Source organism: Ischnura elegans, chromosome 2 (genome assembly GCF_921293095.1).
Source record: "Ischnura elegans chromosome 2, ioIscEleg1.1, whole genome shotgun sequence".
Classification (NCBI taxonomy): Eukaryota; Metazoa; Arthropoda; class Insecta; order Odonata; family Coenagrionidae; genus Ischnura; species Ischnura elegans.
This window is the reverse complement of record NC_060247.1, coordinates 139,957,979-139,970,299: the sequence shown is the minus strand read 5'-3', so window position 1 is coordinate 139,970,299 and position 12,321 is coordinate 139,957,979. Positions and strand designations below refer to the sequence as shown.

At 38.8% G+C, this 12,321-nt stretch overlaps 1 long non-coding RNA gene across 1 annotated transcript; it reads left to right on the top strand.

Annotated features, from left to right (window-relative positions):
• Positions 1–6,947: 6,947 nt before the first annotated feature.
• Positions 6,948–11,991, top strand: LOC124154697. Its single transcript, XR_006863981.1, has 3 exons — positions 6,948–7,111; positions 7,216–7,286; positions 11,918–11,991. It is a non-coding gene; the product is annotated as an uncharacterized LOC124154697 (long non-coding RNA).
• Positions 11,992–12,321: the final 330 nt, after the last annotated feature.

Below are 12,321 nucleotides of genomic sequence, written 5' to 3'. Positions count from 1 at the left end.
AGAGTTGAGTGAAAGTTGCTCAAACGCATTATTTGCAATGGGGTAGTTCTGTGCTTCTGCTCATGTATTTCGTCAGATGCGTTGAGCTAAGAGAATCTTAGGCCTCGTCGTTAATTTTCCGACTAAATGTGCATTAACGTACATTTTTTTAATATTTCATTTTTATCATGTAACTAATTTTATTTCAAAGTGTTAGAAATATTTTACTGTTGATGTTTTCTACTGTTTATTTAGTCCCTACTTTCAGCTATTTACGACCTTTTACACTCAGCATAGTTTTAGGACTAGGAAACAGAGCAAATATACGTGGAAATTTAGCGTACGAAATGCGGTTCTAAGATAGTTATGTTAGTTTTCATACTAATTTATAAAAGCCATTTATTTGGTAAATAAATACTTTTGAGTTCAAAAATCTCATTTACGTACCCATATTAAGCAAATAAAAAATGAGTTGCTCATTACCTTTACCTATAAATGAAGAGATTTAATTCTTGAGATTACATGAATTACCATTCATTTGTTAAATTACATTCATTTTCACGCTAAATTTCCAATAGTCACGATTAAATGGAGAGTTGCGGTAGGCCTTTCTATACATCGTGTAAATTGTTTGATATTATCCTGCCATTGCTTTAGCAAAAAATATTTTCAGCAAGCCGCCGAATGGTTAATCAAATTTTCCTCATATAGAGCAAACTATTTCCTCTTCCCTTTCTTCTGAGGAATTTACTTTTATGATGGTTGCATATTTGAAATGTGAATTGAAGACGGAATAACTTTTAAAACTTTTAACCTATTAAAAGCTTCATGTCTTAACGCGATACTCGACACTTTGCAGTAATATTTCAATTATTCTTACTCAATTATCTATCATAAATGAATCAAATTTTTGTCTCAACAATTAGCATTTCAAGTATTCCTAGAGCAAGTGAGATACCAAGTTCAAAATAAATATTCAAAGAAATTGAGAAGAGTATACTCCCCCTGTATCGTGTATTTCCACCTGAGGTTGTCTCACAGCGACGAATCTATCAAATTCATTATTGCGAAATTTACAATGTTTGTTTATTCGACATGAAGCAGTGTCTCCAAGTCACGCATCAAACCATCTATATCATTCAAGAACAATTTCCTGTTTTGACCTTTGGCCAGCTATATGGGCCAAACACGCCAGTGTACGGCGTTACTAAGAAGCTTCATCCGGATTTCATTCGAGGACCAGCGGCGCGTATCCTTCGTCCTCTACTCTGACGTCTCTTTGAGAAGCAATGACGTCAAATGCTATCATTACTAAAAGCAACGGCCCTTCTATAAGCAGTCTATTTTTTGGGGTAGGTTATGTTCAATTCCACGTGGATCTAAATACACTTTCACGGGAAACTTGGTTGCCGAAAGTGTAGAGCGTTTTGCGGCTGATCGAGTATTCGATCGATCACTCGACCTCTAAATTCACCTAACCACCAAACCAATCACCCTTCGCGTCGACGAATCGAGAGATGAGTTGCAGAAGAAAAGTCACGTATGTGCGTTTTATTCGTTATCTTTATATCATTTTAAGTTGGTATAAGAATATTGCGATTGCGATCAAAATGATCCAACTTCGAATATTTCATCAAGGAGTGACGTGTCATCTTTGCTTGGAAGTCAGTGAACGCATTCAAGTGTGTAATTGTAAAATTCAGGAGAATCTCATCCAAATCGATTTCTTTCCGCTGTGATTGGGACATCGCAAAGTCAAGGCGTTCGTATACTCGTTATGATGATTTGAATCAAAGGCAGTAGTATTTCTACGCAATTAAATGTATTTTGGAAACGATAATAGTATTTATGCAATGGGAGAGGGAGAAAAGGGGTGGGGGAGAGAGAGTTTGATTGGAGGGGTGAGTTATGAATGGGGAAGGCCTTGCATGGGGGAGGGTGGGGAGATTCAGGAAAAGTCATTCTCTAGTACCCCGACATACCCTATCCAATGTATACTACTGTCTTTCATTCTTATATTGCGGAGGTTAGGCAGTTCCGTAAACTTTCACCGGTTGCTCTTACATTCCTTCGTTACCCTCGCAAAAAGAACGGAGGTGGAAATAGCAAAGAAATGATGGAATAACACTCGACGCGTCCTTTATATCACATTTTATATTGTATCATGGTTTATTGAATGCAGTTATGCATTATAAATCCTTATTAGCTCTTTTTTCTTTACCACTTTCGATTGTTTCGCAATATTTTTAATTTAATTTGTTTTTACTCCTATATCACCGGAAACATCACCATATGGATAAGCCTTTTCTATAGGATATTTTAACAAGTTGACCAATTAAAGTAGACGAACGTCCATGCCCTGAGCAGAGGCAACCTACCGTCATCAAACAGCGCACTGTTCTTACGTTGTAATGTTCACCTTTTTGATAAAAAAACTTAATTTTTCGCTTGATAATTCTTAAGTGATATTGAAAGTCTTAATCGTAGAGCCGTTAGCGCTCGGAGTGGGGTATTCGATCCTTCCCTGGCCGAGATATGCATTTTTAGTGCTTTTTGAAAATGTCCTGACGCTACCTCCGAATCCTAAGAGCTAATAGCCTATTCAATATTTATTTTGAGAATCGATTATCAGAGGACCATTGTCTATCAGGGTAGCACTAGTCCTTAGCCAACAGCTTTCCCTATGCAATTGCGATTTGAATTTAACACTCAGCGAATAATGCACTCTAGTCCAAAATGCTAAAAGTGCGTCACGGTAAACTATCTAAACCAATGTAGAGTATTATGCCACTATTATTTTTCAAAAATGATCCGATTTAAGAATTCGTGGTCTCAAAATGTGCGACGTGGTGAGAAAAGAATTATAAAAAATTTTCAGGTTCGTGCGACGTCGGATATCCGTACCTTATGCCCCTAGCACACGCACCGATTTTGGACGGCTGGCAAAATATCGGCCGTCCACATTCCAATGGTGAACAATGGCAGGGCATGGGGGCTTACACACACACCGACCACGCGCCGGCACCGACAAAAGAAGATGCCGGCCATTGTCACTGTGGATCACCAGCGCCGGCTCGATAACTTAGCAACATATCGCTTGACCGGTAAAATTCCGGCATGAGTGCCTCTTCCTGCATTCAAGTTCAATACCAAAACAAATGCCATGTGAAAGAGGCCAGGCCCTGGGAAAGGGGGGGCAGGATTGTGGCCTCTCCTGGGCCTGGTAAAATAAACAGCAAAGTCAAGTCAATGTAAGCATCGCTTCGCCGGTATTTTATCGGCCGTCCAAAATCGGTGTACGTATGTGTGAAAGGGGTCAAGGCACTCATGCGGCCTAAACGTAGCTAGTTTTATTACCGAATTTTTCGACCCGAATAAAACATTTCCTTGGGTAAACATGACAATGTATATCCGAAATCTCCATTCTTCCGGTGCTAACGCGTCTGGTTGTTTGTTGATGACAACAGTTCCCAACAACAACAGATGACAATAGACAACAGTTTCAACAAACAACCAGACGCGGCTGCACCGGAAGAATGGAGATTTTGGAACCTCGACGCCGCGGAAACCTACGCAATCACATGACCAGCCCCATGACACTTCCTATCCCACTCCATTGGGAACCCATGGTCTTTTATTGAAGTCGTTTCCTCAACCTGCCGCACGTTTGCCGGGGCGGCGCCACGTATTCTGGAGGGCAAGAATTAGCGGATAAGTTAATTTCCGTATTGTTGAGCGCATACTACAGGTGAGTGGAAATAGTCATTTTTGTAATTAATTAAGATTTAGTTTTCATTTATTTTCAAATTTTAGTCTTCTGCATTATTTCCTTATTGTTCTATAGTAATATTTCGTGGATAAATATCGCGGATTTACTGAAAAAAGGAAAATGCCGTGGACGTGTGTTGTACCGCGTTGCACCACTGGTTATGGCCACAAGACTTCGGGGATTTCGCTTTTTAGAGTCCCCAAGGACCCTGAGAAGCGATGAAATAGCTGTACGATTCCTTTTTTGGGTGTGCTAAAGCTCCAAAATTTATACATATTTTAAATTACAGGTTCTGCTGTTCCAGTGGTCAATGTCATTCACAGTGGAGGAATGAAGTAACACTGAGAAAATGCAAGATGTGCGACGGCTTTCATCAACTATTCATCATTCTCTCCTACTAAATTGAATCTCTTAGAATGATTAGTAATTAGAAATAGAAATTAGTAATAGAAAGAATTAATAGAAATGTTAAATTGTGAATACTTAAAATTTATTTTTCATGAAATTACCTTGCATTGATTGTATGAATAATCTCAGTTTCAATAGCATTGTGTAATCATTCTGGAAATGTAGATTTGATGTGTGTGTGTACATTATATAAGTTGGAAAAATGTGAATCGTTTTCATTCTTAATACCTCTTTCGATGATTTCTTTTAATGCAGCTGTTATCGATGGTGCGTTCAACTCTCATGAAAAGTACATTTACCGCGTATTAGCAGTATTAGCCTGTGGTTTCTGTCGTACTACTCATATTATTTTTGGGCGAGGGATAATATTTCAGATTTGCCAGCACCTGAAAGTGATCAGACATCCGCAAATCCCTCGGATTATATCCATTGCACTGTTTTCGTGGAAGTTTATTCGGAAATTATTTGCAAAATCTCTTTCGTTCTTATCTTTCATATGGTATTTTACTTCCTTAAATCTCAAATTATTCCTTTGGTGAGTAGGCAAGCATCGTAATAAAATAGCCTTTAACTGTAATATATATCTTCCGGAAATTATTCACCCTGTTCAACGATTAAATATGCCTATTCTATACCCGCAAAACGTCCCTAGGATAGAATCATTTTTTTAGATTTGCTGTGCCCTGCCATTATTATTATCACTTAATTGATCGAGACTCAGGAGATTAAAAACATTAACATACGTCACTTCATAAGAAGTATTTCACTTCGGCCTTGGTAAGAAGCCGTTTGCGTTTCTGATATTATATTTTTTAATAGTGTTTGAAAGCAAGGAATAACATCTATATTCTTATAAGGCCGTGGAAACATGCCGATGGGCTCAGAGGCAATGGTGCGTACGTATAGCTTCTATGACAACTTATATTAACGTTTACCACAAGATAGCTATAAATAATTATTTCCTGAAAAATACCTTTCCTCACTACATAAGGTTTTAACTGCTGACAATCTTTCGTTATGGCTGTAACTGATTTTACAAAGGTATGGAAGCAGACGAAGCTGAAATCCAACGCCTTCCATTTGATTAATACTCACGTATGAGAACGATTTCTAGGTATTTTTCGCTATAAGATGTTAAGTGCATATGAACTTGTTAACTAGTAACCACTGTCGATGTGTTTATATTCATTTTTGCCATAAATTAGTTCATAATTACTGAAGTATCGTATACAGATACGTAGGAAACTTGCCCTTCAGGATAGGTGGCGCCCCTACCGGCCTCAACGGGAAACGGCTTCATTAAATGACCATGCCTGAACGGAGAGTGTCCAGACCTTCTCATATTCTAAGACCGTGCACATGACAATGTATATATCTAGTGATAATCCTAGCTCCCTCCATACTTTCGCTTATGGTGTACTTTTTATAACAAAATCCATTGACAAATGAATCTTATGTCCGCGGCTTGTTATTATCACTCACTCTTTATCTATTCTGCCAGCATGTAAGAAGGGGAGGGAGGGAAGCCCTACGGGACTGAGGAGTGTCGCGCGAATCAAGAAACGCGCTGCGCCCCTTTTGGAAGGGAAGCGGGGGGCGGGCACCTTCGATGCAGCGTGTCGGCATGAGGGAATCAAGATACGCCAAAACGGTTGAAAATTTTGCCTTAAGACCCCGAACATTCATGAGAAACAAAAAAATCTTTACCCTAGAAAACGTTCAATCCGGGTCGAAAAACTCAACATTATAACTAACTACCTTCAGACCCTAATGCCGCCTTCAGGCGGCGTTGCACGCACATAGAACTCTTTATTATCATTTTTTCTCATCAATTCGCATATTTTTAGACCACGAATTCTTAAATTGGATTATTTTTAGAAAAAAAGTGCCGCCTTAGTAGAGTATGATATGGTTTTTGGGGTCGTCGATTACGAATTCGACCTCGGATTAAAAAATAAATCAATATTTTCGTGACCAATGAAATTTTGATTTTGTGTTTGAGGAATCCCAAAGTTTGGAAATTCTACCCTGTTAAGAAGATTTGTTCAATATATTCTTGGATTGCCAAACAATAAAGCTTGATAAAAATGGAGCGCAATGTTAGCGATTTCGCGATAAAAAACATCAGTTATATACTGACAAAATCCTCGTGCCAAGTAACTTGTAATTTCTGAATGCACGCAACAAAATAAGTAGGAGCAGAGTTTGAAGTTTCCCTCATTTTTCTAGAACACACTCTAGATGTTCCCATTCCATTTCCTCCCAGCACTTTCTTCTAGCTGGGATATTTCTTTTCTTAACAAATGAACCACCATAAACTCCAATGTGATGCTTTAAATTCTGCGAACCCATTCAACGCGGCGGGAGCTGTTCCATTTAACCGCTTCTTTTCCCTCCTCCCCTTCAATGCCCCCACCCCCAGGTAGCTGTTCAATATCACCCGCGATGCCACTGCACTAGGCCAACGAGGGTCAAATAATTTATTATTTCCACTTTTGTGACTGAACCAATTGGAAATTCATAGGTATATGTAAGATAAGACAGCCAGAAAGAAGTATATATTATTTTATGCCAGTGATAATTATCCGGATTAATTACTAAGGAATGCTAGGAATTTGCAAATCGAAAACTTATGGTAAAAGGATATTTCATTCTAACAGCACATTTTCACCTCCAGTGCCGTATTAAAATGGTAATTAATGAAAAAAATATGGGGACTACACTTTGCATTTTGCATGGATGCCGTGCCATTTCACGACATACAGGGTTTGTCCCATAGAGCATCTGGAGAGGGCGTTAGGTGAAAAAAGTGAAGCCAGCAGAAAGCTGTTTACCCGATGCGCTTTTGTTCGTCCGCCATATTCCGTTACCCCGCTCGCTCGTTTTCCCATAAAGGTACGTGTTAAGAAAATCACCTAATTTTCAGTATACCGAGGCTGCTGAAGCATTCTGAAGGTATGCTGATTTTCTAGAATTCATCTTAATACTGGTATATTATTATCTCCTTTAAAAAGTGAGTATTTAATCTAGAAAACGACATGTTTATTCAACCTTCGCAGATGGTTTGCTGCGCGGCTTACGGGTGCAGTAATTGCCCCGGTAAAAAGATACGTGGACTCACATTCCACCGGTAAGTTGCAAAATGGTCAATTATTAGTAATATCTATATCATTGGCTTGAAGTGCATGGTCAACCTTGTTAATTGTCTATGTATGTGCCGCGTGCAGCAGGTGGACTCATGTGCGGCAGTGTACTGGTTATTTGTTACTTATCCTTGTCAGTGCTAAAATTGTATTATACCATGTTGAATTTTGTCATGAGTGATAATGCTTATCGTAATGAAGTAAGATATTTAAAAATATCCGTTCTTTTTCGGAACTCTTTTCATCCCTGCGTACCATCGCTGGTGAACATTTTTGTGTATTGACATAATGGTACAAAAATGTGTGTGCCAATTCGCGGTACAAGTTGTGCGATGTGAGTGAATTTCGTGCTTCATTGAACACTTGGTGTTCAGATATTAGGTCTATTTATGCCGGTTCTACACGCTCGGCTCAGCGCCTAGGATCAGCCGTCCTGGCGGCTGATCTTGCCGTGTAGAGACGTTGCCACGGCTCAGCCGAGGGGGTCGGATCATCTCGCCTCGGACCCCCAGCTTAAGTTAAACGCTGCGCTATTGGGTGCATTCAGGGGGAGTGATCGCTCCCTGATCAGTGAGCGGACTGTGACGTCAGCGCTCACTGAGCGATCACATCCCTCCCTGGATGGTGAATGCTCAGTGAGCGCTTTGGTGGGGAACTTGAAATGCAAAACATTCAATATGGCGCCCAGCGCTTGTGTTTACTTTCGTGTAGCGGCTGCGAAATATCCTTTAATTCCTGTGATAAGTTCATACCTTGTGACTCTGTCCCGAATATATATCACTCTTAATGTACGGGCCTTAAGGATTTATCGCTGACAGTTCTTTACGAGTCCCGTGATATTTATTGGAAATGCCTTTTGTGTCAATCGTCCAAATATTTCGTTGGGAATCTGGCGCCTGACATTGAAGTCTTGAAAAAAGAGGTCTTTGCACTAAAATGGACGTGTTTCTCATGTTTAGAAAGCAATAGTTTCACATTTGCTAATTCCGTGAAATCCGCTTCGTCTTATAGTTTCTTGAATGAGATTTAATAATTGATCAAGGGCAGCAGTAGACGTTATTATCACAACAAACTGTTTGTGAACATCGGGTGACTAATGACGAAGTTATATCTCAGCCATCTCAGCATTACGGGACGTAGTGTGGCGGATGTTTTGAGGAAGTGCTGGTAAACCGGTCAAATTAAAAAAATGCAGGTGTTATCGTACTAACCAAATCTGACATTACTTTTGAAGTGAGCTATGTGCCACATGAGCTTCTAATTGAGGAATGGACTTTGAATGTGCTCGGGTTAATGTTCATGTTCCTGCTGATGACAAACAAATTTTTGTTATATCTTCTTGTCGTTCGCCAGCGAGTAGTTTTAAGGGTTTTTAAAATCGCTGAACAACTTGCTTGATGCCAACTTTTTATTGACATAATAGATTTAGCCTCTAACCTTCAACATTTCTAGTTCTGTCTACTTTATGTATGCCACTCACTTTGTCAAAGGTCACATGAAAGGTTGTACTCTTAACCCTGATATCACTGCAATATATGTTTCTCTACCAGAAGACCAATATTTATAAAGGTACCTTATGTACGATCATTCTCGCGTGTGTTATAGAAATTCACCGCTTTACACGATGCAATTTTGATTCATACATACTTCAGCTATTGCGCAATGACGTCCCCCGTGTAAAACGGCCTGAAGGCAATGTTGAAGCAATTACTTAGTTAACCCGGGAGAAAAATTACTCACGCCTTATTTTTTGACTAGTAATACCCCGGACCGGACAAGTAATACCCCGCGATTTACGTATATAGATATATTTCAATTTATCTGAAGCCTATGAAATATTAATAAAGAATTAAAAACACATTTCAACTCGAAAATCCATTTTTCAGCGAAGGCTACATCTGAACTTTACCTGGCTTACGACAAAATTCCACCGCAGAATAATATTTTGGCTACCTAATTTAGTAAATAAATACGTAACAAAAGGCCTTCTGCCAATCGCATTTAATATGCCTACATTACGTATAAGTCATCCAGCGTTCGATACGTTACAATGTATAATTAATACGGCTGCTCGACTCGACAGTTCTTCGGCACCATTTTGAACTCGCGCCGCCGCTCACTGGTCGGTGAGCGAGGTGATCATACCCGGAGTACGCTCACAAATATGGCGGTCGCTCACTAGTGATCGGGTGGTGAGCGGTCGCATCCAGGGGGAGAGCGGTGGTTCGCTCACCTTCCGCTCAGTGAGCGGAGCTCCCCCTGGATGCACCCATTGTCATCAACTCTCTCTCACATGGCGCGTGTATTTGGTTGCGTTCGGTTCTCTTCTGAGTGTGGTTCTTCTCACTGAGCTCATAAATGACAAAGTTAGCGGCGCATGCTCGAAATGGGATTGTGGATGAGACCAACGTCCTTACTGGAATATTATAATACGTTCACAGTGAACAAGAAATTTGAAAGCCTTTACCGTCGTCGCCTTCTCGTCAGCGTTCTTGCAATCTTCTCGCGGTCACCTTCATAGCCATTCCATTGATGATCCAAAACAGTCGTAATATTTAATTAACGGAGTCATAATATACCAAATATACATTTAGGACTTTTTTTGATGTAAAAACTTCAAAATTTTCTACTTAACCTGTAACAAAACCTGAGGAAGTATTATCGCCCTAGCCGACGAAAAATCATCTGAATTATTCTAAATTCATATCCTTGCGTAGAAGTACCACATATAATAACTCGGGAATACACTGATCTGCCAAAATAAATCCGGTAATTATCTGCTTTGCTAGAAATTTTTCCATAAAATGCTTCAGCGCTCGCCGATTCTCCAGTGTTCTTAAGCTTTCAGTTATTGCCATCAGATGGCGAGGGGTCGACTTAAGCCTCTCGTTAAGAATGGGTTCGCGCTGAGCGATTTGGCTGAGCTAAGCCGGATGAGCTGATCCGAGCGTGTAGAACAGGCATTAGAGCGGAGATACGCATGGCACTCTTAGCCACCGAAATTCGACATTAGTTAAAAATCATAACACATGTACAGGAATTTGTGGTTCTCAACCAAGCATTGGCAAATTAATGTTGTTTTCTACAAATTGTGGAAATTAGATCTAAAATGCAAAATTGTTAAGTTATTATACTGGCCTTACGTCTGGCCTGGCGTCTCATGTTGTGAAAGGAATGCTTAGCAATAATTCAATTATCGACCGAAAAGTCATTATGATCATTAGCGATGACCAGTAACAGCACTTACTCAGCAAAAAAAGAACACGAACTTTTTCCTCTGTTGATGGGTTGACATACACCTTAATTGATCTTATTTAGAAATAAAATGCTTAGTCATAAAAATATTGTTGTAGAAGCATAAGTTGATATGTATTGATGAACCACTTTACATGCCCAGAATGTGTTTTTTCTTGTTTCATAGCCCATTCATGTCAACTAATCTCTTAGAAAGTGGAGGGAACATTCTAATTAGTTTTTGCTGAGTTACAGAAATCTCTGGTTAATATCATTTATCATTTTGCTCTTGTTCATTTTTTTTGCTCGTAGGTGTTTTTTATATTTGTTTTTGTGATTACAACTTTGCTGAAGCAACAGCTCCTTGCTATGCTGTGATCATGCTATGATCTATGCTATGATCAAGTTGGTGCCTCTTTCATTTTTTTTCAAGTTAGTGCCCCTTTCATTGCTTCTTTGTGAATGTATTCATCATGATCAATCATGTGTTCGTCTTTTTTGCAATTTGAAAAAAATAAGTAATTACCCTGTATAAGGCGATGAAAGTTTGTGGCACATATGGTGGTTTCCTACTAACTACTCGCCCAGAACTCATGATCTGTCGATGAATTTCCCCCTTTGACTCAACATATCTGTCTTTCGTTACAATTATCACTTCAATTTTAATCAATGTGAATAACACTCATTAAGGTTATTGCTTACGATACAATAAACAATTTTTTAGGCTATATGTACACTAGGTGCACGCATATGTCACACCACTACAATACATAGCAAACAAAAGTATGCACCTATTTTGTACCACACATGTGCACCATAATGTCAAGTTACTCAAATACTAGCTTGCAAAAATTCAATTTCATTACTTTCATTGTTTTGGCATTAAAGGGTGACAAAAATATTGCATATTTTAGACAACATTAAATGGAATAGGATTATTTTGTATATGTGTAATAAATTGTTCCCAATTTGATAAGGACCAACTCTGTTTACCACCAGTGTGGAAGTGCGGTGGCCTAGTGGATAGACCATTGGGCTACTGCTTGAAGTGTGACACCTTTTGACACATCCAACAGAAATTCATGCATTTTGTGGTGGTCAAAGAAAGTAATCAGCCCTCCTATTCTGAATATCTTGCATTCAATCACTTGTTTAATTAGCGACGAACTTCAAAATGAACTCGAAATTGAAATTTCTCATTCATTGTTCTCCTGATGAAGTAGAAACTTAAGTGATAGCATTTTTCATAAATATCTAGAGGTTTATCTTGATTGGTGATGCTAAGCATTTGATATATCACACAGATTCTGCCCATTGAAATTGTCAAATAATTCCTATTTAGGTTTAATATAGCTAAAGAATTTATGCATATTTTTAATTGCAGGTTCAGCTAATCCAGTAGCCGATGTAATTGAGGTTGTATGAATGTACAAACATTGGAAATAATCCCGGAGGTGTGGCGGCCTTCATCATGTATTCATAATTCTCTTGCCAATCTGAATATATCTTAATAGAATTTTACATCATATCTGCCTGAGATTTATTGTGAATTTGGTTACTTTGCATTGATTGTATAAATAATCAGTTTCAATAGCATTGTTTAATCATTCTGCAAATCTGAAAATGTAACATTTGATGGGTGTGTACATTATATAAGTTGGAAAATGGGAATTTTTTCTTTTTTAATACCTCCTACAACGATTCCATTTAACACAGCTGTTACCCACTGTGCATGTTCGTCTGATTTCGGGGAAGGAAAATAATTTCTGATTTGTCAGCACTTGAAAT